This window comes from Protopterus annectens, chromosome 11.part0 (genome assembly GCF_019279795.1).
Source record: "Protopterus annectens isolate FY-2018-M chromosome 11.part0, PAN1.0, whole genome shotgun sequence".
Classification (NCBI taxonomy): domain Eukaryota; kingdom Metazoa; phylum Chordata; order Ceratodontiformes; family Protopteridae; genus Protopterus; species Protopterus annectens.
This window is the reverse complement of record NC_056745.1, coordinates 55,961,310-55,988,475: the sequence shown is the minus strand read 5'-3', so window position 1 is coordinate 55,988,475 and position 27,166 is coordinate 55,961,310. Positions and strand designations below refer to the sequence as shown.

The 27,166-nt window shown below is 40.8% G+C and overlaps 1 protein-coding gene across 5 annotated transcripts in view; it reads right to left on the bottom strand.

Annotated features, from left to right (window-relative positions):
- The window catches only part of PNPLA8 (patatin like phospholipase domain containing 8), a 365,367-nt gene that overhangs the window by 72,658 nt on the left and 265,543 nt on the right, over window positions 1-27,166 (bottom strand). The gene's annotated exons all lie outside the window — the stretch shown is intronic.

Sequence of the window (27,166 nt, the reverse complement as noted above, 5' to 3'; positions counted from 1 at the left end):
CTAAATGCTAAAAAGTGTAGTTATCATCCCTTTTGGTAGACAACCCATTCTCTCATCATACTGTCTAGACAACACATCTCCAAACAAAAATGCAGTTAACGCATCTAGATACTTCACAGCTCCTTCTCTTTTGACCATCATGTAACAAGCAGTCAGGAAATCCTTTAATTTAGCTCAGCTAATTGCCAATGGAATATCATCAGGGTCTAAAGAGGTAATTACTCTCTTATACACAGCACTGATCAGGCCAATCAAGCACAATGCCACTTTTTGATGCATTTCACTAAATATGTCAAATTAGAAAGACTCCAAAGATTTTGAATCAAAAAGATGATAGGCCTAAAGTCCTGAGCTACCAAAGAGAGGCTGGAAGCTGTATCCCTTTATTAAGTGTCTTACAGACATCTGAGGGGAGATCACAGTCTCTCTTACCACATCATTAGAGAGACAATTGTCCTTGCACCTCTAGTTTCTCCCCAAGTCCAATATCTACACAAGTACCAGAATCAGTGACCTAAATCTTCACAAACAGATAAATAAAACATGATGGAAAGGCAGGTTTACAATGCTGTGTTTTCAAAACCTCTGGAATAAACCTAGTATGTGTGTTACCCAGTGAAACTCAATATCATTCTTTAAATGAACTAGAACACTGGATGGGTTGGCCACAGACTTACTCCAGGATTGACCAATACAGCCCTTCTAAAAAAGAATGAGGTACTGCCTTTGGGAGGGTAATGATAAGTCACGAATGGCCATGACACTCAGTGGTCTTGGAATACCTATGACTCTATGAACTTAAAGTTGGCTACAAATACTCTAACCAACTTACCTCTGAAAGTATTGATGGCAAAAGCACAGTAGACTTACTTCCAGTTTTTGAGTATGTACAACCTATTATTGTCCAGATGTTGGGTCAAAACAGCACTGCACTTTATGTTATGAAAAATAAAATTCTCAGGCTTATTCATTTGGCCAGTCCTAATTTCACTTCTAGTTTCCAAGTGTAAATGGCTACCAGTCTCACAGGCATGTCATCCTATTTGCTAAACACACTCACCACCTTCAGATGCCATTTTCCACCTCTGGCTAGTAGGCTAACAGTAAATTAATTTTTGTAGACAACACCTCAAGCAAATGTATAAAATACAACAAATAGCAAGGTATAAGCCCAAAAGGAATTTAATAAAATAAATCTGTCAGTAGTACCAATAACAGCACCCTAGCGCCTAGGCTTCACAAAAGCCTTCAAGGAGTACCATAAGAAAAAAGCACAGGTCTTAAATATCCACAATTATCTTATCAATCAATAATTAAACAATGTGCCCAGTTAACATTCATTACTTAAAATTATGTCTTAAAGAAACACACCATTAAATCAGACATTACATTTCCAACAGCAGTCTGTATTCAGACCCTGTGGAATTTAAGTGCCATATTTTAAAATAAATAATGTTTCCTTGTACAATTTATTTCTAACTAATTCACTATTATTATTTGCTGATATTTGTTCCAGAATAGTAGCTTTTAATCCAACAGGACTACTATTGTGAAATGTTTATAATGTTGTGCCAATTGATTTTCCAATTTTGCTTGTTTAATATCTCTTAAATGTTCAATTAACCTATTCTTGAACATACATTTAGTTTGACCTATATAACTTTTCACAGCTACATTTTATAGCATAAACTATCCTCTCTGTATTACACTGGTAGTTACATACTATTTGAAAATATATCGGATTAATTTTAGGAAAAGTAGCTACTCCAAATTCACATGCTGTGCAATTCCCACATGGTTTCATTCCTTTCAAATGAACTTGCATTAACAAGTTCTCTTGTGGTTTCTTGAACTTAGTATGCATAAGCATATCCTTTAAACTTTTCTGTCTCTGAAATGAAAAAACTAAATTCTGTTCAAATAGTACGTTCAATTCATGAAATCTTGACAAAAACTTCTAGTAGTGTTTAAGAACTTCCTTAACTTTTTCACTCAACATATTATAGGTCATAACTACAAAAAAATAGTTTTCTCTAAACTTTTGATATTATCTTGGTTGCCAACATAGGGCAACCCCCCCCCCATTTTTTTCATATCCATTGCCATTTCTTATACCTCTTATTTTCTTAACACTATGCTCCACAATTTATCACATTTTCTTTCCACAAACATTTTTGTGGTACATAATAGTTCTTCCTCAAAATTGTAGTCCTTGTTGCATATTTTGGAAATTCTTAAAAATTCCCCATATGGGAGAGAATACAATATATGTTTGGGGTGACAACTATCACCCATCAGAAATTGATTAACCGCCCCAAATTTTCTATATAAGCTTGTCTTTATTGTTTCACCCACTACACCCTCTAGGGCAATGTCAAGAAAAAAAAAAATTATTACCATAATGGAGTCCATCAAATTGTATAAAAAATCTATTGACTTGTAGTTGTGCAACAAATTCTGTCACCCATACTATAACACCCGCACACAGGAAAATCAAATCATCTATGTATCTGAAATAAAACTGTATATTTCTGAAAAAATAAATTTGTATGCATATATTCTGTTTCAAATTTACCCATAAACATATTTGCATACATGGGTGCAAATGAGGCACCTTGCAACTGTTGGTACAAGGTATCTTCAAAACAAAAAAAGTTATTTTCTAAACTAAATTTAACTAAATCCATAGTATAATGTGCCAATGAGCTGTCACCTAAAAATATACCAAGAGCTTCCATACCATGCACATGTTTGATATTGGTATACAAGCTCTTTACATCAATAGTTATCCAGTACATATTTTCTTTCTATCTTATTCCTTTTATTTTTTGTAAAAAGTCAAATGAATCTCTGATATAAGAAGGAAGCTTCACAACTTCTTTCAACAAACATTTGTGTAAAATTATCCCCAAATTGTGTAAGAAGTATTTCCTAGCAGACACAATTGGTCTTCCTGGTGGAGCTATTACATTTTTATGGACTTTCGGAAGACAGTAAAAATATGCTAGCCCAGTATCTTCATTTAACAATTTCTTCTCAACGTCTTGTTCTGTCCAATAACCTAATCTCAAGCCTTTGTTAATCAGCTTGGCATACTCTTCTTTTACTCTCTCTACATCAGCATAGGTCACAACTTTATACTCGTTATCATCCTGTAACAGCTCATAACTCATCTTACGGTACTGAGAATGGTGCATTACAACTAGTTTATTACCCTTATCCGAGAGTTTTATCACAAAATTATTTTGTTGTGAAAATCATTTAACTGCCAACCATTCATTTTTAGTCAAATTATAACAAATTTCTTTTGTCAAAATTATTACATAACATTTCAATTTCAAAATCTAACATAGAATGAAACTTTTTGATACCGTCATGTATGAAGGGTGGTAAAAACTTACTAGCAACTTGAACATTAGAGCCATCTATTAAACAATAAGTATTACATTCACTTGTACAGGAAACAAACGAATCATCCGATAATACATCATATTGCTCATCTATACTACCATGTGTTTCATAAACAACAGTAACTTGATGGTTATCACTTTTACCTAAATCACGGAAAAAATACAATAAGTGCATTTTTCTGAACAGTTTAAAAATTTCAATTTTAAAAAAGTGTATCCTAGGCAACAATGTTGGGATAAATTTTAGCCCACACTGTAAGGCTGTATACAAATATTCATCTAACACATCATTAGTTAAATTAAGAACAATACTGACATCATTACAAGTAAGATTAATACCATTTAGTCCTTTTGTTATTTCTTCATTGTCCCGGAGATTTACCTCCTTTATGCTGGCCCCAATCTTGTTCTTGGAAGTGGCGTCTCCCACTTCTGCTACAGTTATGTCCATTTTTCTGACGAAAATTTCGTTGCATAAACTGCTTATCTTTTGGATTAGGCAAAGCTGGAAAAGGATGGTCGTCTTCTAAATCACTTTGATATCTGCTAGCATCACTCGATGAAGCTTCTTCTCTTGTTCTCCTTGCCGTTTCCTGGTTTTGGAACATCCACGATGTTGCCATGTGGGCTTAAAGAAGGCTATACCATTGTCACAATCTCTTAGATCTCTTTATCTTATTTAACTTTTGTTCACAGATTTTATTTTCAAAAACAGAAAGCTTTTCTTATATGTCCCCCAGATGCACCACAAAGCTTTTTCTGTCCAAAGAAAGCAGAATACCATGACACACACTGTTTATTTCTTTCTGTAAAGCAAGAAGCTCTACCTCATCACACTCTACAAGTATTCTGACTGATTCTACTGAAAAAAGATGAACCACCTTCTCCCATCTCTGTTTAAAGACTTTATCAGCATTATCTGAAAAATTAAAAGGTTGAGAAGGTAATTTCATTGCCCATAGCCCTCTTGGAGCTATGTCAAGTTAGACATACCTCTGGAGGCTCAACGTATTGTAATGGGTCAATGTCTCTTTATTCAATAAATGCTCTAATTTGTAGAATAGCGTTTTAGGTTCACTTGAAATAATTGTAGAATGCTTACACACTTCGGCAAAAGGATTTTCATTGCGCTTGCTTCTAGTTTCCATAAGCAGTCTTTCCCAAGCTTGTGAAGGTTGCCCTTTACTACTGCTGGCTGGTCTATCACCTCCGCCTTTCTCCTTCTCCATATTAGAGCGCGAAAAACATCCAACGTCAGTTGAGAGGAATCTGACAGTTCTTCTCTGAACACCCGTGGTAAATTCAATGCAGCATCACTGGCCATACCTTAAGGACACCAACTTGTAAACACACCTCAAGCAAATGTATAAAATACAACGAACAACAAGGTATAAGCCCAAAAGGAATTTAATAAAATAAATCTGTCAGTAGCACCAATAACAGCACCCTAGCGCCTCGGCTTCACAAAAGCCTTCAAGGAGTATCATTAGAAAAAAAGCACAGTTCTTAAATATCCATAATTATCTTATTGGTGCTACTGACAGATTTATTTTACTAAATTCCTTTTGGGCTTATAGCTTGCTGTTCATTGTATTTTATAGTAAATGAATCCTGTTATGCTTTCCTTAGTAGCTCAGGCATTAAACTAAACAGGCCTCATTTCTCCATTAGTTAGTGAAAAATCTTTCCTCAAGTTTGCACCAACCTCTTGAAATAGCATTCCTACCAAAGATGCTGACATGCAGGTTCTCTCTTAACTTAAGAAACAAGTAAAGGAGTACCTTTATAATGAATAAAACTGCATCTGTTTTAAACAAACTGGTTAACTCTGTTTACGTAGTGATTTTGCCTCAGAACTATAATTTAAACCATATTTACACACTATACTGCTAGGATGTTAAGTTGCTTAATGCCTGAATGTAGTTTGTCTGGAATGTTTTGTAATCATACTTGCCCTGTTAATAGACATCAAATAAATAATATAAGGGAAAGGGGATTGTTGAATAGTAAGATAAAGGTGGATGAAGTGCTGAGCGAGTTTCAGCACATAAGGAGGAGAAAGTACAGTTGTGTACACTTACCATAAAAATGTAGATGTTCGAGTGTATTCACTGTTGCAGTCATTACATTTGGGTAATCTGCTGGCAGGTTGCCCTCAGTCGGCCTGATTAACAAAGTCTTGGGTCCTGTGTCGGTTGCTTTCCCTTCTTCCATGACGTCAGGGGTATAAAACATGCAGCCGACGCCATTTTCATCAGTTTTTCTTGCCACAGATGTCAGGTGCCCCTCAAATGGGGAGCAATATATATATATATATATATATATATATATATATATATATATATATATATATATATACATACATGTAATTTAGCACACAAAAAATATACCTCCAAATAAAAGCAAATACACCAAAAAGGCTTTTGAGCATAGTAAAAGAAAGATGAGGTATAGTAAGAGAAAAACAGGGGGCTGGCGGGTGGGTAACCAGGACTGCAACAGTGAATACACTCTAATATCTACATTTATGGTAAGTGTACACAACTGTACTATGTTCTTCATGTTTCACTGTTGCAGTCATTACATTTGGGTAGAATCCCAAAGCTATGGTTGGGAGGATGGAGTTATACAGCATTAGGAGCAGCTATAAGGTCCTGCAGGACAGCAGTGGCAAAGCCTGCTCTGGATTTAGAGGAGAGAGGTAAATGGTAATGTTTGGTGAACGTATGAACTGAGCTCCAGGTAGCAGCTTCTAGAATGTCCCTGGTTGGAACCCCTCTGAGAAAGGCTGCAGAAGTAGATGCAGCCCTGGTGGAATGGGATCTGATCCCCTTGGGGACAGGTTTACCACGGTGCATGTAGCAGAAACGAATACAATGGCTTATCCATTTTGAAATAGTCTGCTTTGAAATAGCCTTTCCCTCTGCCCCTGCAGCAAATGCCACCAGTAATTGCTCAGATTGTCTTAGAGATTTTGTCCTGTTTAAGTAGAATCTTAGTTGTCTGTGTACATCCAATGAATGCAGAATCCGCTCACCCTTGTTCTGTGGATTTGGGAAAAAGGTTGGCAGATGAATGGTCTGATTAAGAGCCACACTAGATACCACTTTAGGCATAAAGGATGGATTGGTACTGAGAGCCACCCTGTCCGGGTAGAAGATAATAAAAGGCTCCACTGCCATGAGAGCCTGTAGTTCTAAAATCCTTCAGCTGAAGTGACTGCTAAAAGAAAAGCTGTCTTCCACGAGAGAAATTTTATGTCTGCAGTAGCAGCTGGTTCAAAAGGAGGTAGGGTGAGTTTTTCCAACACAAAATTGAGGTCCCATGCAGGAGTTGGTGCTCTCCTGGGAGGTCTTAAGTTTTTGGTCCCTCTAAGGGACTGCTTTAGTAGGGGATGAGAAAAGAGGGGAGTCTCTGTCTTCTAATGAGCTGAAATGGCAAAGGCGCGTATTTTTGTGGAAGAAAAAGATAGGCCCTAGTGAAGCATCTCAGTTAAATATTGCAGAATCTGAGGAATATTGGGCATAGCTGTGCTTATTCCTTGTGCTTAGTTCCAGGCACAGAATCTTTTCCAATTATCAGCATACAATTTTCTAGTACTAGGCCTTCTAGCCTCCAAAATGACATCCATCACAGGTTTGCTGAGTGATGTAACTGGTGAAATTAGTTGATGAGCCATGCTGCAAGATTCAGAGTTTGCAGCCAAGTGTGCAGAATGTGATAGTTCTGCTCAGACAGTAGATAAGGTGCCTGAGGCAGGTACCACAGAGGTAGGTGTGACATATTGCGTAGAAGCGGGTACCAGTGTTGGCAAGGCCAGTCTGGAGCAATAAGAATCATTTTTGTTTTTTCCTGTCTGACTTTTAGTAAGACCTTGGAGAGCAGAGGCAAAGGGGGAAAGGCATAGACTGATAGGTTTTTCCAGCTGAAGGATAGAGCATTCACTTTTCAAGCTTTTTTTGTGATGAATTCTTGTGCAGAATTTGTCCAACTGATAGTTTTGGGGTGAGGCAAAAAGATCTATGTCTGGGCTCCCCCATCTGCGTGTCAACATGCTGAAGATTTGTGGATCCAGTTTCCATTCGTGTGGGTCCATATGATTTCTGCTTAGTTCGTCTGCCAGAGTATTTTGCTTTCCTGGCAGGAATTGAGCTTGTAGATGTATTTGATAAGTCAAGGGCATGTTCCACAAAGCCATGGCTAGTCTGCAAAGGGGGTAAGAATGGGTTCCCCCCCTGCTTGTTTATGTACCACATGACTGTGGTGTTGTCTGTCTTTATCAGTAGTTGTCCTGGATGAAGACAGTCCTTGAAGGTTGTCAGAGCATTCTGTACAGCTAGCATCTCTTTGCGGTTGATATGTAGGTGCATTTGATTTGGGCTCCATTGGCCCTGAATGCATCTCCCTGCCAGATGCGCCCCCCCCCAAGCATAATCTGATGCGTCTATAGTCAGGGTTTGGGTGGCAGGGGGTGGAATGAATGACAGTCCCTTGTTTTGGTGACAGGCCTCTGCCCACCATAGGAACTCTTGCTGCAGGCAAGGAATGATAGGAATCATAGTTTCCAGGCTGTGACAATGTTGACTCCCTAAGCTTTTTAGGTACCATCGAAGTTTCCTCATATGCAGTCTTGCATATGGAATTATTAGAATGCAGGAAGCCATGAACCCCAAACCCTGCAGAATTTGTCTTGCAGATAGCTGGGTTTTTGTGGCCACTTGTTTGAAGTAAGTCATCAATTGAATTTGTTTTTCTGGCGTGAGGTAAGTCATCTGGGCAGTTGTATTCAAGCTTGCACCCAGGAATGTAATTATCTGAGAGGGTACCAGTTGTGATTTCTTTTCGTTTATGGTGTACCCTAGACAAGTTAGAAACCTTTTTACAAACACCAGATGTTTTTGAAGAGCGTCCTTGTTTTCTGCCTGAATTAGACAATCGTCCAGGTAAGGATAAATTTGAATGTTTGTCTGCAAAATGTGATTACTGGTGCCAAGCACTTTGTGAAGACCCTGGGTGCAGTAGATAAGCCAGGCACTTTGTGAAGACCCTGGGCGCAGTAGATAAACCAAAGGGCAGTGCAGAGAACTGGTAATGCAAATAGCCTGCTTTGAAGCGGAGGTATCTTCTGCAAGATTCCCTGATTGGGATATGCAGGTAAGTCTCTTTTAAGTCTAGAGCTACCAACCAGGCATCCTTCCCTAGCATAGGCAGTAACTGTTGTAGAGTCAGCATCTTGAATTTTGGAATGTCCAGAAATGTATTTAGAATGCATAAGTCCAGAATTGGATGCCATGATTTGTCTTGTCTGGGTACCAGGAAAAGTCTTGAATAAAAACCTTGTCCCTTTTCCTTTTCTGGTAATGGTTGAATAGCCCCCATATTCATGAGGGACATAACTTGTTTCTGGGCGTCTGCCCACTGATTTGGAGGCAGATCTGGCCATCCGTTTGGTATTGGCAACATGTGGAAATGAAATCTGTATCCCTGGGATACTATATTTAAAACCCACTTGTCCTTGGTAATTAGTTGCCAATTTTGTGCATGAAGTGCCAGTTTTCCCCCCAAAGGGGTGGCCAAGAGATAAGTGCTTGGTGATTGCAGAAGAAAGTCATTGAGACTGTTTACCGTAGGAAGGTGCCTTGTTACTTCCATATTTGGAGGTGGAGGCAACCCATTGTTTTGTTCTATAAGTTCCTTGTGAATGAAACCTGGAGCCTTTGGAGTGTCTGGGTTTGACCTGAGCGACTCTGGTGGGTACTGGAAAGGACCAATTCTTAGTGGGCCAGTGCCTACTGAACCTGGGTGGCTGCACTTGTAGAAAATCTTTTACAGTTTGCATAGATTTAGATTTATCTTCCATCTTTTTCAAATCTTCTTCTGCCTTATTACCAAATAGACTGTCCTGTTGTAAAGGAGCATCCAACAATTTTGCTTTAACATGATCAGGCAGATTTTGCTAGTTGAGCCAAGCATGCCTTCTTATCACAGATCCGGTTACAGCGGCCCTGCAAGAGGCCTCCAAAGAATCAAAACCACATTGCAAAGTATACTTTCCAACTTGTTCAGCTGAATGCAATAAATCATGCAACTCTTTATTTTCCATACAGTCAGAAATCAACATAATTTTCTGTTTAAGTAAGCCCATGACATGCTGCGGATATTTAAGTATATGAAATTGACAGTTTAAAGCCCTGATTGCCAAGGTTGCAGACGTGTAAACCTTCTTACCCCATCTATCCAGCGCCCTGCAGTCTCTATCAGAAGGGGTAGGTTTTTTAGCAGTAGAAGCCTTAACGCCCTTGGGACCCTGAGAAATGGTTTCAGGGTCAGCAGTAGGATTTTTAAAAAGGAATTTGTGGGAGTCAGGAACCCTGTAATATCTGTCTGGCTTACTAGGAGCCAGAGTCAGGGAATCAGGAGCCATGCTGGATTCTGAGAAAACATCATAAACAATGTCTAGAACAGGAGGTACAGCCAAAGGCCTATGCTGAGGAAGAAGAAGGAGGAAATCCCTAAGCCTCTTTTTAGATTCTGAGAAATCCTGACTCTCCCAGTGAAAGTGTTCCCTTAAGGTATGCAAAGTTTCTCCAAAAGAAAAATCCTCAGGAGGAGAAGCAGAAGGGATGGAATCTTCTGCATCAGAGTCCTCATAAGGTGGAATAGATAATTCCTGATCAGAAGAGGAATCAGAAGAAATAGAAACCTAATCTGATGATTCATAGTCAGTGGCTTGCATAGGCCTCTTAGCAGGAGGGGGATGGGAACCCCTGATCAAGGTAATTAAATCCCCAGCCATTTTGATCATTTGTTTTTTAGGTATAGGGGCTTGTGCATGTGGCCCAAGCGTCAGTTTTTTAGACAAAGAAGTTGATTTTAGCCTAGGTTTTGAAGATGGCGTCGGTTTAATATACAAATCTTTAGGCCTGAAAACACCCTCAGAAGCCAGTGCCTGCTCAGCTGATCCGGACCCATCTAAGGTAGAGACATCCGCGGGTTCAATACTTAAAGTGTCTCGCAGTATACCAGACTCCAAATGGGTCTCAGTAGAGGCCTGCGAATTACAAGTAGTGGGTATCAGGGGCTGCGAAAGTGCCTCACTGAGTACTGGCGAACTGGCGACTAAAGCTTCATCGTCGGTTTTGGACCTCAATGGTCTGGCTCTCTTTTTCTTTGCGTTTTTTGTGTATTCCGGTAGTCGGATTGCTAACCGATGACATTTCTGGATAGTTAAATCTTGAGCCAAAATATTTTGATGGAAAAATATATTGATGCTTAATAGTGTGTTGATTAAATTTAGCACAAAACCAACAGCAAGGCACGATGTGGTCAGTGCCTAGGCAAGGAATACAGTACAAATGAAAATCCTGATGAGGTATTTGCTTCCCAAAAGTAATACAATTATTAACTTTTACTGACATTGGTAAGGAGCAAGAAAAAGTTTCCCCAACGGGGTACTTGGCTTTAGGTTGAAGACTTTGGTTCTGAAACTCGAAAATGAAAATTTCAGGAGTCGGCCGACCGGCACTTGCGAACTGCTTCTGCTTCGGGCACCGCACCGCAAGAAAGACTGATGAAAATGGCGTCAGCTGCATGTCTTATACCCCTGACGACCTGACGTCATAGAAGAAGGGACAGCAACCGACGCAGGACCCAAGACTTTGTTAACCAGGCCGACTGAGGGCAACCTGCCAGCAGATTACCCAAATGTAATGACTGCAACAGTGAAACACGAAGAACATCTGTACTATGTTCTTCATGTTTCACTGTTGCAGTCATTACATTTGGGTAGATTCCCAAAGCTAAGGATGGGAGGAGGAATTTAGATAGCATTAGGACCAGCTATAAGGCCCTGCAAGACTGCAGTGGCAAAAAATCAACTCTGGATTTAGAGAAAATTGGCAAATTGTAATGCTTGGTGAAAGTATGTACAGAACTCTAGATAGCAGCTTCTGGGATGTCTCTGGTAGGGACACGTCTGAGAAAGGCTGTAGAGGTAGATGCAGCCCTGGTTGAATGGGGTCTACTCCCCTGTGGGATAGGTTTTCCATGGTACTTATAGCAGTAAAAACAAAATGAAAACTCCAGCAAAGCTAGAATTTCCACTGAGTGACCTATCAAACCTCTTGTATCAGAGGCACATGGGATATATGCAAAGGACCTTTATGAACATCACAACATAACAACATACACAAGGCTGAAATATGCATATCCACAGCTAGTGGGGTTTGACTTTACTGGCCTGAAATTGTCCATTAAAATGACGAAACAATTCATGGGCATTCAGAATTGCCAATTAGTTGAAACACCTGCTGTTCATAAAGGTCATTTGCATATATCCCATGTACCTCTGATACAAGAGGTTTGGGAGGTCACTCAGTGGAAGTTCTAGCTTTGCTGGAGTTTTCACTTTGTTTTTACTGATTGGTTTTTCAGTGACCTTCAGGACCAAAAACCTGCAGCGATGATATTCCACTTTAGAGACAAATACCACAACAGTTCAATACGTCCAACAACAGCAGCCTTTATTGAAACACACACAATAGCCAAGCGCTTTCACCCGGGTATTACCAGGCTTTTTCAAGGATCAAATACATATACATTCAATATATCTCTTTAAATAGTTAAAATTCTGTCACCTGACTAACTACATCCATCAATTAATTAAATTAACCATTCTGCTTTGCAGAAATTACAGAACAAACTGTTGTTATAAAAACTAAACAATTTAAATTCGTATTTTAAATTAAACTATATAGAACACACTAAAAGCATTTTATGCATAAAAACTTTCATCCAGTCAACACAAATATAATTGATGCTGTATATTCTGTTTGCTGTCTGTTGTTCTTAAAAATGTTCTTAAAGAAACTTTATGTTAAAATAATCTTCTCATATTGCAGGGTGCCTAAACAACTCAAATATAATGGTACCGTTTAAGGCAGGAAGGGTGCAGGGTTATGAAACCGGACAAAGGAGGGGGAACAGTCTTGACGTATAAAACAGAATATGAGGCTCACATACATAACATGTTACAAGACTCGGAGCAATACGAACTAGTTTCGAGAAATGAAATCAACATTTCTTTTGTTAAGATTAACTACCAACTCTTTGATCATCTTCTACAGAATGTTGTTAATGAAGAACTTTATAATTATTTACATGTTGACAAACCAAAAATTGCACAAATTTTTGGTATTCCTAAAACACATAAAACGTTAGATCCACTAAAATTTAGGCCCATAGTAGCACGGTCTGGTAGTATCACGGAACCGCTAGCTAAATTCATTGACATAACTTTAAAGCCTTTTGTAGCCTCCATTGCCCACATATGTAAAGATTCTTGGGATTTTTTAAGACAAATTGATCAAAAGTTTTTTAATCCTCAGGTTCTAATGGTAACGGTAGATGTGGTCGAACTCTTTCCGAGTATTCCACATGAAACAGGCCTAGAATGGTTCAGTCAAATTCTAGCAACGGAGGGGGGCCAAATGGCCACAACCACTAACCTATTGTTAGAATTCATGGAGATTGTCTTAGAGAACAATTTCATTCATTTCAACGGAGAATTTTACTGTCAGAAGAAAGGTGTGGCAATGGGGGCCCCATGTGCATCCCTTTATGCAAACATAGTCCTGTACTTCTGGGAAAAGAAATTTGTTTTTTTCCAGTAGATGGCAGCAGGATATTTTGCACTATAGAAGGTTTTTGGATGACATCTGTATTTTTTGGATGGGAGAAGAGGAGAGTTTTATAGAGTTTTGGCAATATATAAACAATACTACACCTTTTTTGAAATTTACATACAACATTGACAAGAATGAATTACACTATTTAGATGTAACCATTGAGAAGGACTATGATAATATATGTTTTAAATCCAAACTATAAAGGAAAAGCTCATACTCCAACTCTTACCTCCATTTTAACAGTGGACATCCATACTTCCAAAAGAAGGGTATCATTAAGGGCCAGTTGATCAGGGCTTCTCGAATGTGTAGCACATTAGGAGATTTCACAGAAGAAGTGCAAAATTTAAGAAGTTATTTTATGGAGAAAGGTTACCCAGAGGTCCTGTTTGACAATTTAGCACAGGAGATTTACCGAAAAAGAGAAGTTTATTATCCCCCTCTTTTAGGAGCAGGTTCTCCCAATCCTACACAGAAATATCAACAAAATGTAACCGAGATTAAAAACAGTTTTATACACCTTCAATAAAAATGCTGAAGAAATTGAGGGTATTGTTTCTCAACATTGGCCCATTTTGAGTCTACATGAAGAAACTAAATGTTTTGTTACAGACCATCCACATTTTATAAGAAAAAGAAATAAGAATCTCAAGGAAATTTTTGAAACTATTCATATTTTGGATATGGACAAAAACAAAAAGAAATGGGGTACTTATTCTTGTGGCAATTGCAAGCAATGCCAAGCCATGATAAATCAGGATAGAGTGAACATCCCTTCCAGGAAATTTAAGTATATCTCAAAGAAATATCACAATTGTGGTACAAAAGAGGTAGTGTACTTAGGGATCTGTAAAACCTGTGATAGTTAGTTTTTATATAGGAAAAACAGAACGACATCTGAGGAAAAGGGTTTATGAACATTTTAATGATGTAGCTAAGCAGAAAGAGAGTAATGCCTTTTACAAACACTCCCTTATATGCAAAGAAATGAACATCAAATGTATGGTACTAGAACAAGTAACACAGGACAGCAGAGGTGGAAGTTGGGAAACCAGATTAGAATATCGGGAGCTGCATTGGCAATTGAAATTGAACTCCAACAGGTCTCCAGGCTTGAATGACAGTATTAATATCAAGAGCGTATTGAAATTAAGGAAAGCTCGCCTGGAACACTATGGGTTCCCTTTTCATTAATAGGTTGAAACATCATAGAGGCTTAAATTAAGAGGAAAAGACTTTTCCTCTAGTCAATTTAGCACACATGGTAAGGTTCTAGATATAGGTAGGGTTTTACAGAGGTGCATATAAGAAACTTTAGTGGGAGAGCAGAGTTTACCATTATATTTGAGTTGCTTAGGCACCCTGAAATATGAGAAGATTATTTTAACAAAGTTTCTTTAAGAACATTTTTAAGAACAACAGACAGCAAACAGAATATACAGCATCAATTATATTTGTGTTGACTGGATGAAAGTTTTTATGCATAAAATGCTTTTAGTGTGTTCTATATAGTTTAATTTAAAATACGAATTTAAATTGTTTAGTTTTTATAACAACAGTTTGTTCTGTAATTTCTGCAAAGTAGAATGGTTAATTTAATTGATGGATGTAGTTAGGTGACAGAATTTTAACTATTTAAAGAGATATATTGAATGTATATGTATTTGATCCTTGAAAAAGCCTGGTAATACCTGGGTGAAAGCGCTTGGCTATTGTGTGTGTTTCAATAAAGGCTGCTGTTGTTGGACGTATTGAACTATTGTGGTATTTGTCTCTAAAGTGGAATATCATCGCTGCAGGTTTTGGGTCCTGACTAGCCGTGCGGAGTTGTTTTATTGGTTTTTCACTTATTTTGACTTTTCAGTGACCTTCTCACTTTTTGTTTTTGTATGGTGCTTATAGCAGAAATGAATGCAATGGCCTATCCATTTAGAAATGGCTTGCTTTGATATAGCCTTCCCCTCTGCCCCTGCAGCAAATGCCACCAGCAGTCTTTCAGATTTCTTTTGAGGTTTAGTCCTGTCCAAGTAAAATCTAAGTTGTCTGTGCACATCTAAGGAGTGCAGTATCCGTTCCCCTATGTTCTGTGGATGTGGATTAGAAATGAAAGTTGGCAAATGAACGGACTGATTAAGAGCCACACTGGATACCACCTTGGGCATGAAAGAGGGATTGGTCCTGAGGGACACCCTGTCCACATGAAAGATGATGAAAGGCTCCACTGCCATAAGGGCCTGTAATTCAGATACCCTTCTTGCTGAACTGATTGCTAAAAAGAAAGCTGTTTTCCAAGAAAGTAATTTTAACGCTGCAATTGCAGCTGGCTCAAAAGGAGGAAGAGTGAGTTTTTCCAATACAAAATTAAGGTCCCAGGCTGGAGTTGGGGCTCTCCTGGGTGGCCTTGAGTTTTTGGCCCCTCTGAGGAACTGCTTGAGCAGTGGGTGAGAAAACAGGGGTGGTTCTGTGTTGTAATGAGCTGAAATGGCTGAGGCGTGAATTTTGATGGAGGAAAAGGAAAGGCCCTTGTGTAGCATCTCAGTTAAGTACTGAAGAATCTGAGGTAAATTGGGCACTGCAGTGGCCATCCCTCAAGTTTGGTTCCAGGCACAGAATCTTTTCCATTTTTCAGCATAAGATGTTCTAGTACTAGGCCTCCTTGCCTCCAAAATGGCATCCAACACTTGTTTACTGAAGGATGGTAATGGAGAGATTAGGTAATTAGCCAGGCTGCCAGGTTCAGGGTTTGAAGCTGAGGGTGCAGAATCTGGCTCTCCTGCTGTAACAGCAGGGTAGGGGTCTGAGGCAGGTGCCATGGAGCCAGCTGTGACACACTGCGCAAGAGGGTATACCAGTACTGGCATGGCCAGTCAGGTGCAATCAGTATAATCCTTGGTTTGTCCTGTCTGATCTTTAGTAGTACTTTGAAGAGGAGAGGCAGAAGAGGAAAGGCATAAACTGATAGATTTTTCCAGCTGAAGGACAGAGCATCCACTTTCCAAGCTTGTTTGTGTGGAGTCCTTGTGTAGAATTTGTCCAATTGGTAGTTCTGGGGAGAGGCAAGCAGGTCTATATCTGGGGTCCCCCATTTGTTGATCAACATATTGAAAATCTTGGTTCCAGTTTCCACTCGTGTGGGTCCATGAGATCTCTGCTTAGTTAGTCTGCCAGAGTATTTAGATTTCCCGGCAGGAACTGATCCTGTAGATGCACTGGGTAGCTCAAGGCTATGTTCCACAGAGCCATGGCTAGTCTGCAGAGGGGGTAAGAATGGGTACCCCCCCTGCTTATTTATGTACCATATAACAGTGGTGTTGTCCGTCTTTACCATTAATTGTCCTGGAAGAATGTAGTCCTTGAAGGCTGTCAGAGCATTCTGTACAGCTAACATTTCTTTTTGATTGATATGTAGGTGCATTTGACTTGGGCTCCATTTGCCCTGAATGCAATCCCCTGCCAGGTGAGCCCCCCCATGCATAGTCTGATGCGTCTGTTAGGGTTTGGGTGGCAGGGGGTAGAGTGAATGGTAGTCCCTTGTTTTAGTGGCAGGCCTCTGCCCACCACAGGAATTCTAACCGTAGGCAAGGTATGATGGGGATCATTGCTTCTAGATCCTGAGAATGTTGACACCATAGGCTTTTTAGATACCACTGTAGTTTCCTCATATACAGTCTTGCATATGGAATTAGTAGAATGCACGAGGCCATGAACCCCAAGGCTTGCAGTATTTGCCTTGCAGATAGCAGGGTTTTTGTGGCCACTAATTTGAAGTAAGTTGTCAAAATGAATTTGTTTCTCTGGTGTGAGGAAAGCCATCTGGGAAGTTGTGTTCAAGCTTGCTCCCAGGAATATAATTTGTTGGCAGGGTACCAGATGTGATTTCTTTTCGTTTATGGTGTACCCCAGACAAGTTAACACCTTTTGTACAAATGCCAGATGATTCAGAAGTATGTCCTGGCTTTCTGCATGAATTAGACAATCGTCCAGGTATGGGTATAGTTGAATATTTCTTTGCCTGCAAAATGCAATGACTGGAGCTAGGCACTTTGTGAATACAATGGGTGCAGTAGATAAGCCAAAAAGCAGTGCAGAGAACTGATAGTGCATGCAGCTTGCTTTGAAGCGTAGGTATTTTCTGCAAGATTCCCTGATTGGGATGTGCAGATAGGCTTCCTTTAAATCCAGCGTTGCCAACCAGGCATCTTTGCCTATCATGGGAAGCAACTGGTGAAGAGTTAGCATCTTGAATTTTGGAATTACCAAAAAGGTGTTTAGGATAGACAGATCCAGGACAGGACGCCATGAGTTGTCTTTTCTGGGTACCAGGAAAAGGCTTGAGTAGAAACCTTGTCCCTTTTCCTCTTCTGGTACAGTCTGAATAGCCTTTAATTTTAAGAGAGAGAGTAATTGCTTTTGAGCCTCTGCCCACTGATTTGGTGGTAGACCTGGCCAACCGTTTGGGGTTGGTAACATATGGAAGTGAAATCTGTATCCTTGGGAAACTATGTTTAAAACCCATTTGTCCTGGGTAATGAGTTCCCAGTTTTTTGCTTGCAGAGCAATCTTTCCCCCAAAAGGAGCAGTCAATTGAGAAGTGCTTGGAAGTTTTAAAATTAAGTCATTGAGACAGCTTACCATAAGGGGGGAGTCTTACTACTCCCTGATTTGGAAGTGGGAGCCCCCCACTGCTTAATCCTGTGCGTACCCTAGGACTAAAGCCTGGGTGTCCTGCTGGTTCTGGGTTTGAACTGAGGCCTGGAAGAGGCAGGAAAGGACTGATTTTTAGAGGGCCAATGCCTACTACATCTCGGAGGCTGCACTTGTAAAAAATCTTTAACAGTTTGCACAGATTTAGCTTTTTCCTCCATCTTTTTAAGAACTTCTTCTGCTTTGTCGCCAAACAGGCAGTCCTGATTTAAGGGAGCATCCAGCAATTTAGTTTTAACATGATCTGGCAAAGATTGCTCCTTAAGCCAAGCATGCCTTCTAAGTACAGACCCGGTGACAGCAGCCCTGCAAGATGCCTCCAGTGAATCAAAACCACATTGCAAAGTATGTTTTTCAACCTGTTCAGCAGAATGCATTAAATCCTGTAAATCCTTATTTTCAGCACAATCCGGAATCAACATCATTTTCTGTTTAAGCAATCCAATAATATGCTGCTGATACTTTAATATATAAAACTGGCAATTTAAGGCCCCGATGGCCAAGGTTGCAGAGGTGTATACCTTCTTACCCAATCTATCCAGGGCCCTGGAATCTCTATCAGAGGGGGTAGGATTTTTGGCAGTAGTAGCCTTAATGCCCTTGGGTCCCTGTGAAATGGTCTCAGGATCCACAGCAGGATTTTTAAAAAGGAACTTGTGAGAATCAGGAACCCTGTAATATCTATTAGGTTTTCTGGGAACAGAGGTAGAGAGTCAGGGGACAAGCTAGATTCCAAAAAGGCATCGTCAACAATGTCCAGCACGGGAGGGATAGCTAAAGGCCTGTGTTGGGGGCAGGAGTAAGAAATCTCTAAGTCTCTTTTTAGTGAAAATGCTCCCTAAGAGTATGCAAGGTTTCACCAAAAGAAAAATCTTCTGGGGAAGAAGCAGAGGGAATAGAGTCCATGCATCAGAATCCTCATAGGTAGATGAGGGTAAATCCTGGTCATCAGAGGAGACAGAAATTTCAGAATCCTGGTCAGAAGTATCATAAGCAAATTCAGTCCTAGGTCTCTTAGGGGGGGAAAGTTGGCTTCCCCTGATTAAAGTAATAAGGTCTTCAGCCATTCTTATCATTTGTTTTTTAGGCATAGAGGCCTGACCATGCGGTCTGGGTGTCAGTTTCCTATGTATGGTTCGAGTTTTAGGCCTAGAAGAAGAAGATGGCATCAGTTTAATATGCAAGTCAGTAGGCCTGAATACACCCTCAGAAGCCAGTGCCTGCACAGTGGCTCCGGACCCATCCAAGGTACAGACATCCGCAGGTTCCACAGTTGAAGCATCTCGCAGCATACCGGACTTCGAATGGGTCTCAGTAGAGGCCTGTGAGTATGAAGTGGTGGGTATCAGGGGCTGCGAAAGCGCCTCACTGAGTAACAGCGAATTGGCGACTAGCTTAGGAGAAGCGTCGTCGGCAGCTTTGGACCTAGGCGGCCTGTCTCTGTCTTTATCTTTGCGTTTTTTCAGAATATTGGTAGTCGGGTGGCTTACCGAAGACATATCTGGATAATTGAACAGAGTACCAAAATATTTAGAAGCGAAAATGTACCAAAGACGAATAGTTCTTGGTTTAAATAAGGCACAAAACCGACAGCGAGGTACGTCGTGGTCAGGGCCTAGGCAAGGAATACAGTAGGAATGAAAATCTTTACGAGGTATTTGCTTTCCACAAGAACTACAATTATTGACTTTTAATGACATCGGTTTAGAGCAAGAAAAAGTTTCCCCAACGGGGTATTTAGCTTTAGTTGAAGACTTTGGTTATGAACCTCGAAAACGAAAACTTCAGGAGTCGGCCGAATGGCTCTTGCAAACTGCTACTGCTTTGGGCACCGCACAGCAAGAAAGACTGATGTAATGGTGTTGGCTGCATTCTTTATACCCCTGACTACCTGACGTCACGGAAGATGAGACAGCAACTGACACAGGACCCAATTATAATCAGGCCAACTGAGGGCTACTGCAAGCAGATAACCCAAATGTAATGACTGCAACAGTGAAACACGAAGAACATCTGGATATTTTTCCCAATTATTTTCATACAGTGATGGTGGATGCAGTTAGGTGGGGCAAAGAAAGGGCAAGCAGAATTATGTATGAGGCATTAAGGGAGAGAAGACATCTTAGATCATGAGGAAGTGGTTGTGATTTTGCTGCAGAAACAGAATGAGGGGGTTGATGGTCCAGTTAATTACATGTTCATTTAGTCTATTATTTATTTATTTATTGTTGTTTACCACGGTAGAACACTGCCCCAGTCTGAACATCTGCAGCCTCCGCCAGAATTCCATACACAGTAACGGTAAAGGTATAACCAAATTATACAGTATAGTGATAGAACACAACATATACGTAAAAAGTTACTCATTTACAAGAAGGTTTAAAAAAGAAATTGGATCAGGAGTATACAATGCATAATACAGGTGTCACAGCTGAGGTAAATGCATTTCGGCCAATGCACGTATGGAGGGAAATTTTAACAGTGAAAAGAGTAGAAATTGTAGAATATTAAGAGCTGCAATAGAAAAGCTAATAACAGGAGAAGCAGATATTAGATATACAGTAGAAATGAAGGGGGTACATGGGAACACAGTGGATACAAGTTTATAAGTTGGACAGGTTAGGAGTGCAACAATAGGAGGTGGGTGAAACGGCCTGTGTTTTAACATGTGCACTTACGTTTTTCTGTTAGGTATTGTTTGAACTGATATCTGAGCTGTTTGTAGTATCTGATTTCAGTAAGATCAGATGGCACAGATTGCCACAGTTTAGAGGCAAGAAAGATTCAAGCTGTGGTCTCTGGAACGAAGTTTAGTGGATGGAGTTAAGACAGTAGGGACATTAGTGGATTGGCTTAGTTCAGGGGTGGCGTGTCTTGCTGTAGGAGTTTGAAGAGAAGGAAGCAAAGGAGGACGTTGGCTCTGCATTGAATAGGAAGCCAATTTGCCTCTTCTAAGCAGTTGCAGTGAGGTTCAAATGGAGGGGACTTGATAAAGCAACGGATTTTATCAGAAAGAGATTGTAAAGTGGTAGTGTTTTTTGTAAGGCAGCAGTGAAAATCGGTAGGCCATATTCTAGTTGTGCAAGCAGGACACCGTTGCATAATGCTGGTCTAGCACATTGTGAGGGAAAATGCAATGCATTTTACTCTTAGAATAGAAGGTAAGGAGGAGTTATAGATGAAGTAGATTAAACAGACAGTTTATTTATAAGAATGAAAAACAGTACTGGTAGAGGAAAGTACAGTTGTGTACACTTACCATAAATGTAGATGTTCGAGTGTATTCACTGTTGCATTCATTATATTTGGGTAATCCTGCTGGCAGGTTGCCCTCAGTCAGCCTGAATTCCAAAGTCTTGGGTCCTGCGTCAGCTGCTGTCGCCCCTTCCCTGATGTCAGGTTGTCAGGGGGTATGAAAGAAGCAGCCGACGCCATTTTCTTCAGTTTTTCTTGCCCCAGATGTCAGGTGCCCCCTAAAAGGGTAGCCAAAATTTATATATATATATATATATATATATATATATATATATATATATATATATATATATATATACACCAATATAAACTTTACCTTCATCTACAAGCAAATACACCACATAGGTTGTATAAATCAGAGAAGGAAAGAAAAGTTCCAACTGCAACAGTGAATACACTCGAACATCTACATTTATGGTAAGTGTACACAACTGTACTATGTTCTTCGTGTTTCACTGTTGCAGTCTTTACATTTGGGTAGAGTCCCAAAGCTGTGGTTGGGAGGTTGGAGCTAAACAGCATTAGGAGCGGCTATGAGGCCCTGCAGAACTGCAGTGGCAAAGCCTGCCCTGGATTTAGAGTAGAGTGGCAGATGATAGTGCTTTGTAAAGGTGTGCACTGAACTCCAAGTAGCAGCCTCTAATATGTCTTTGGTTGGTACTCCCCTGAGAAAGGCTGCTGAAGTGGCTGCAGCTCTGGTTGAATGTGGCCTAATGCCCTTAGGCACTGGCTTGCCATGGTGTAAATAGCAGAAACGAATGCAGTGGCCTATCCACTTTGAAATAGTCTGTTTTGAGATAGCCTTTCCTTGTGATCCTGCAGCATATGTCACTAGTAATTGCTCTGTCTTCCTGAAAACTTTGGTTCTGTCCAAGTAGAATCTAAACTGTCTGTGTACGTCCAAAGAATGCAGAACTCTCTCCCCCTTGTTCTGTGGATTTGGATAAAAAGTTGGCAGATGAACAATTTGATTAAGAGCCACACTGGACACCACTTCAGGCATAAATGTTGGGTTTGTCCTAGACCCTGTCTGGATAAAACCTGATAAAAAGTTCCACAGCCATGAGTGCCTGTAGCTCTGAAACCTGTCTTGCAGAAGTTATTGCTAGGAGCAGGTCTGTTTTCCAAGATAAAGACTATATCAGCAGTAGCAGCTGGCTCAAAAGGAGGCAGGGTGAGTTTTTCCAAGACATAGTTGAGGTCCCATGCAGATATTGGTGATCTCCTTGGAGGCCTTAAGTTTTTCACTCCTCTGAGGTACTACTTTAATAAAGGATGAGAAAAGACTGGTGGCGCTGTATTGTAATGAGCCAAAATGGCAGAGGCATGAATTTTAATTGATGAAAAAGATAGGCCTTTGTCCAGCTTCTCAGTTAAGTATTGCAAAATCTGAGGAATATTTGGTACAGCTGTATCATTTCCTTGTGCCTGGTTCCAAGCACAGAATCTCTTCCATTTTCCAGCATAAGATTTTCTAGTACTAGGCCTTCTGGCTTCCAAAATGACATCCATCACAGCTTTACTGAGAGGTGTGTTTTGTATGACTACATTATCCGCCATGCTGCCAGGTTTAAAGTACTGAGTTGGCTGTGCAGGATCTGATTGTTTTGCTGGGACAGCAGATGAGGTATTTTAGGTAAGGTCCAAGCTGGGCATTGAGACAAGTTCCTTAGGATTGGATACCAGTACTGGCGGGGCCAGTCTGGGACAATCAGTATCATCTTTGGCTTCTCTTATCAGACCTTTAGGAGTACCTTGGGGAGGAGAGGCAGTGGACGAAAGGCATATACTGATAGGTTTTTCTAGCTGAAAGATAGGGCATCCACTTTCAATGCTTGCCTGTGATAAGTCCTTGTGCAGAATCTTTTTAGTTGGTAGTTGTGAGGGGAGGCAAATAGATCTATGTCCGGGCATCCTCATTTCCTTGTTATCATGCTGAAGACTTGTGGACCCAGCTGCCACTCGTGGGGATCCATGAGATTTCTGCTTAGTTCGTCTGCCAGAGTATTTTTCCTTCCTGGCAGGAATTGTGCCTGCAGATGTACTTGGTAAGTCAATGCTGTGTCCCACAAAGTCATGGTTAGTCTGCAAAGGAGGTAAGAATGTGCGCCCCCTTGCTTGTTTATATACCACATGACCGTGGTGTTTTCTGTCTTTATCAGTAGTTGTCCCGGATGAAGTAGGCCCTTGAAGGCTGTCAGGGCATTTTGAACAGCTAGCATCTCTTTTTGATTGATATGTAGATGCATTTGGTTTGAGGACCATGTGCCCTGAATGCCTCTTCCTGCCATGGGGGCCCCCCCAGGCATAATCTGAAGCATCCGTTGTTAGTGTCTGCCTGGCTGGGGGTAATGTGAATGGCTGTCCCTTGGTCTGGTGACAAGCCTTCGTCCACCATCGAAACTCCTGTTGCAGGCAGGGAATGAGAGTAATCATGGTTTTCAGGCTGTGGCAATGTTGAGTCCAAACACTTTTTAGGTACCATTGAAGTTTCCTCATATGTAGTCTTGCATGTGGAATTAGTAAGATGCAGGATGCCATGAAGCCCAAAGCCTGCAGAATTTTTCTTGCAGATAACTGGGGGCCTTTTTTGCCAACATTTTAAAATAGGTAGTCAGTTGCCTTTGTTTGTCTGGTGTGAGATAAGCCATCTGGGCAGTTGTATTTAAGCTTGCACCCAGGAATATTATCTCTTGAGAGGGTACTAGTTTTGATTTCTTTTTGTCGACTGTTCATCTGGGCAGTTGTATTTAAGCTTGCACCCAGGAATATTATCTCTTGAGAGGGGACTAGTTTTGATTTATTTTCTTTGACTGTGTACCCTAGGCATGTTAGAAGTCTTTTCACAAATGCCAGATACTGTAGAAGAATGTCCTTGTTCTCTGCTTGAATTAGACAGTCGTCGAAGTAAGGATATATTTGTATTCCTCTTTATCTGCAGAATGCAATTACTGGTGCCAGGCACTTTGTAAAGACCCTGGGCACAGTAGATAAGCCAAAGGCAGTGCAGAGAATTGGTAACGCATTGAGCCAGCCTTGAATCTGAGGTATCTTCTGCAGGATTGTCTGATTGGGACATGCAGGTATGCCTCTTTTAGGTCTAAAGTGACAAGCCAAGCATTCTTGCCCAGCATGGGCAGAAGCTGCTGCAAATTCAACATTTTGAATTTTGGTATATCCAGGAATGTGTTCAGAATAGATAGGTCCAGTATTGGTCTCCAGCCCTTGTCCTTTCTGGGTACCAAGAACAGTCGAGTAAAATCCTTGTCCCTGCTCTTGCTCTGGTACTTGTTGAATGGCCCCCATGTCCATGAGGGATGAGACTTGTTTTTGCGCCTCTGCCCATTGATTTTTTGGGAGATCTGGCTAGCCGTTTGTCTTTGGCAGGGTATGGAAATGGAACTTGTAACCTTGTGACACTATATTTAGAACCCACTTGTCCTGGGTTATAATGTGCCAATTTTATGAAAAAAGTGCTAATTTTCCCCCTAAGGGTGCTGCCAGGACAAAAGTGTTTGGTGCCGGCAGGGGGAAGTCATTGGAACTGTTTCCTGTATGGTTGTGATTTGTCTTCTCCAACTTTGGAGGTAGAAGCACCCCATTGCTTTGACCTGTATGAACCTTGCGCCTGGGATCTGCCCCTTTGAGGTCTGTCTGACACAGGAAAGGACCAATTCTTTGTAGGCCAGTGTCTACTAAACCTAGGTGGTTGTACTTGTAAAAAATCTTTGACAGTTTGCATAGATTTAGCTTTGTCCTCCATTTTTTTTTAACACCTCTTCTGCCTTAACACCAAACAAAGTATCATGCTGTAAAGGTGCATCTAATAATTTAACTTTGACATGATCAGGCAGATTTTGTTCCTTTAACCAAGCATGCCTCCTAATTACAGAACCCGTAACTGCGGCCTTGCAGGAGGCCGCCAAAGAATCAAAACCACATTGCAAAGTATGCTTTCCAACTTGTTCAGCTGCATGCAATAAATCCTGCATTTCCTTGTTTTCTGCACATTCAGAGTTTAACAACATTTTCTGTTTAAGCAATGCCATGACATGTTGCTGATATTTGAGCATATGAAATTGACAGTTTAAGGCCCTTATGGCCAAGGTAGCAGATGTGTAAACTTTTTTTCCCCATCTATCCAGTGCCCCAGAATCCCTGTCAGAGGGGGTAGGGTTTTCTGCAGCGGAAGCCTTAACTCCTTTGGGACCTGTGAAATAGTTTCTGGGTCAGCAGCAGGGTTTTTAAAAAGGAATTTATGAGAGTCAGGAACCCTGTAATATCTGTCAGGCTTAACAGGAGCTGGAGGTAAGGAGTCAGGGGTCAGACTAGACTCCGAAAACACATAATCTACAATGTCTAACACAGGTGGAATGGCTAGAGGCCTGTGTTGTGGTAGTAAAAGGAAATCCCTGAGCCACTTTTTAGATTCTGAAAAATCTTGGCTCTCCCAGTGGAAATGCTCCCTCATGGTATGCAAGGTTTCCCCAAAAGAATAGTCCTCTGGAGGAGAAGTTGAAGGCATAGATTCTTCAGCATCAGAATTCTCACAGGGGGGAAGAGAATATTCCTGATCAGAGGAGGAATCAGAAAAAATAGAAACCTGATCTGAAGATTCATAGTCAGTCTCTTGCCTAGGCCTCTTATCAGGAGGGGGATGGGAACCCCTGATCAAGGCAATCAAATCTTCGGCCATTTTGAGCATCTGTTTTTTTGGGCATAGAGGCCTGTCCACGTGGCTCTTGAGTTTGTTTCTTTGCTTTTGAAGGTGCTTAAGTCTTTGCCTTTGAAGCTGAAATCGGTTTAATGTAAAGATATTTAGGTCTGAATACACCCACAGAAGCCGGTGCCTGCTCAACGGCTTCAGACCCATCTGAGGGAATAGTGTCCGAGGCTCCAATACCTTGAGTTTCCAGCGGCATAGCCGACTCCACGTGGGAGTCGGTAGTGGCCTACGACTCTAAAGTAGCGGGCATCAGGGGCTGCGAAAGCACCTCACTGAGAACTGGCGACTGGCTTAGGAGAAGCTTTGTCGTCGGTTTTGGACCTCGGTTGTTTATCTCTCTCCTTTTCTTTGCGTTTTTTGTAAACTCTGGTAGTTGGATGGCTATCCGATGACATTTCTGGATAATTAAACCAGCGTCCAAAATAGTTAAAAGCAAAATCGTATTGACGCTGAATAGTGCGTTGGTTAAATCTAGCACAAAACTGGCAACCAGAAACATTGTGATCAGGGCCTAGGCAAGGAATGCAGTAAGAATGAAAGTCCTTATGAGGTATTTGCTTTCCAAAAGAAATACAATTATTAACTTTTTCTGACATCGGTCTGGAGCAAGAAAAAAAGTTTCCCCATTGGGGTACTTAGCTTTATTGAAGACTTCGGGTCTGAAACTCGAACACGAAAATCTCAGGAGTCGGCCGAGCGGCACTTGTGAACTGCTTCTGCTTCGGGCACCACGTGGCAAGAAAGACTGGCGAAAATGGCGTTGGCTGCTTCTTTTATACCCCTGACGACCTGACATCAGAGAAGGGGCGACAGCAGCCAATGCAGGACCCAAGACTTTGGAATTCAGGCCGACTGAGGGCAACCTGCCAGCAGGATTACCCAAATGTAATGACTGCAACAGTGAAACACGAAGAACATCCACTGAAAAAGTAAAGGCTGCATCTGATAAAGCAGCCCCAATTTTAATTATGAAAGTTTAGTCAGTGAGCTTACATTTAGCCAAGTTAGTGAGGAAAATCTCAGTGAGTGTCCATAGAGCAGTCATGGTACTACTACTGGCCTGAAAGCCATGCTGCTTCCAAGGAATTAAGTTGTATATGTCACGGTAAGTGGCGAGTTACTTGTAAAAAGAAGTTATGTACTCACCATAACATTCCATCTGTGTTGTCCATTTTAATTCTTCTTCAACCAATGGGCTCAGATCTGACCCTTGAATCCAACCTGGCCACTTTTTACAGCTTCTATGATCTGAATCTCAAGCTCCTTCCTTACCCATAATTCCTCTGCCCCAACACCTCAAATCGAGTTTGCTGCTAACATATGTATATATATGTGTGTGTGTGTGTGTGTGTGTGTGTGTGTGAGAGAGAGAGAGAGAGAGTGTG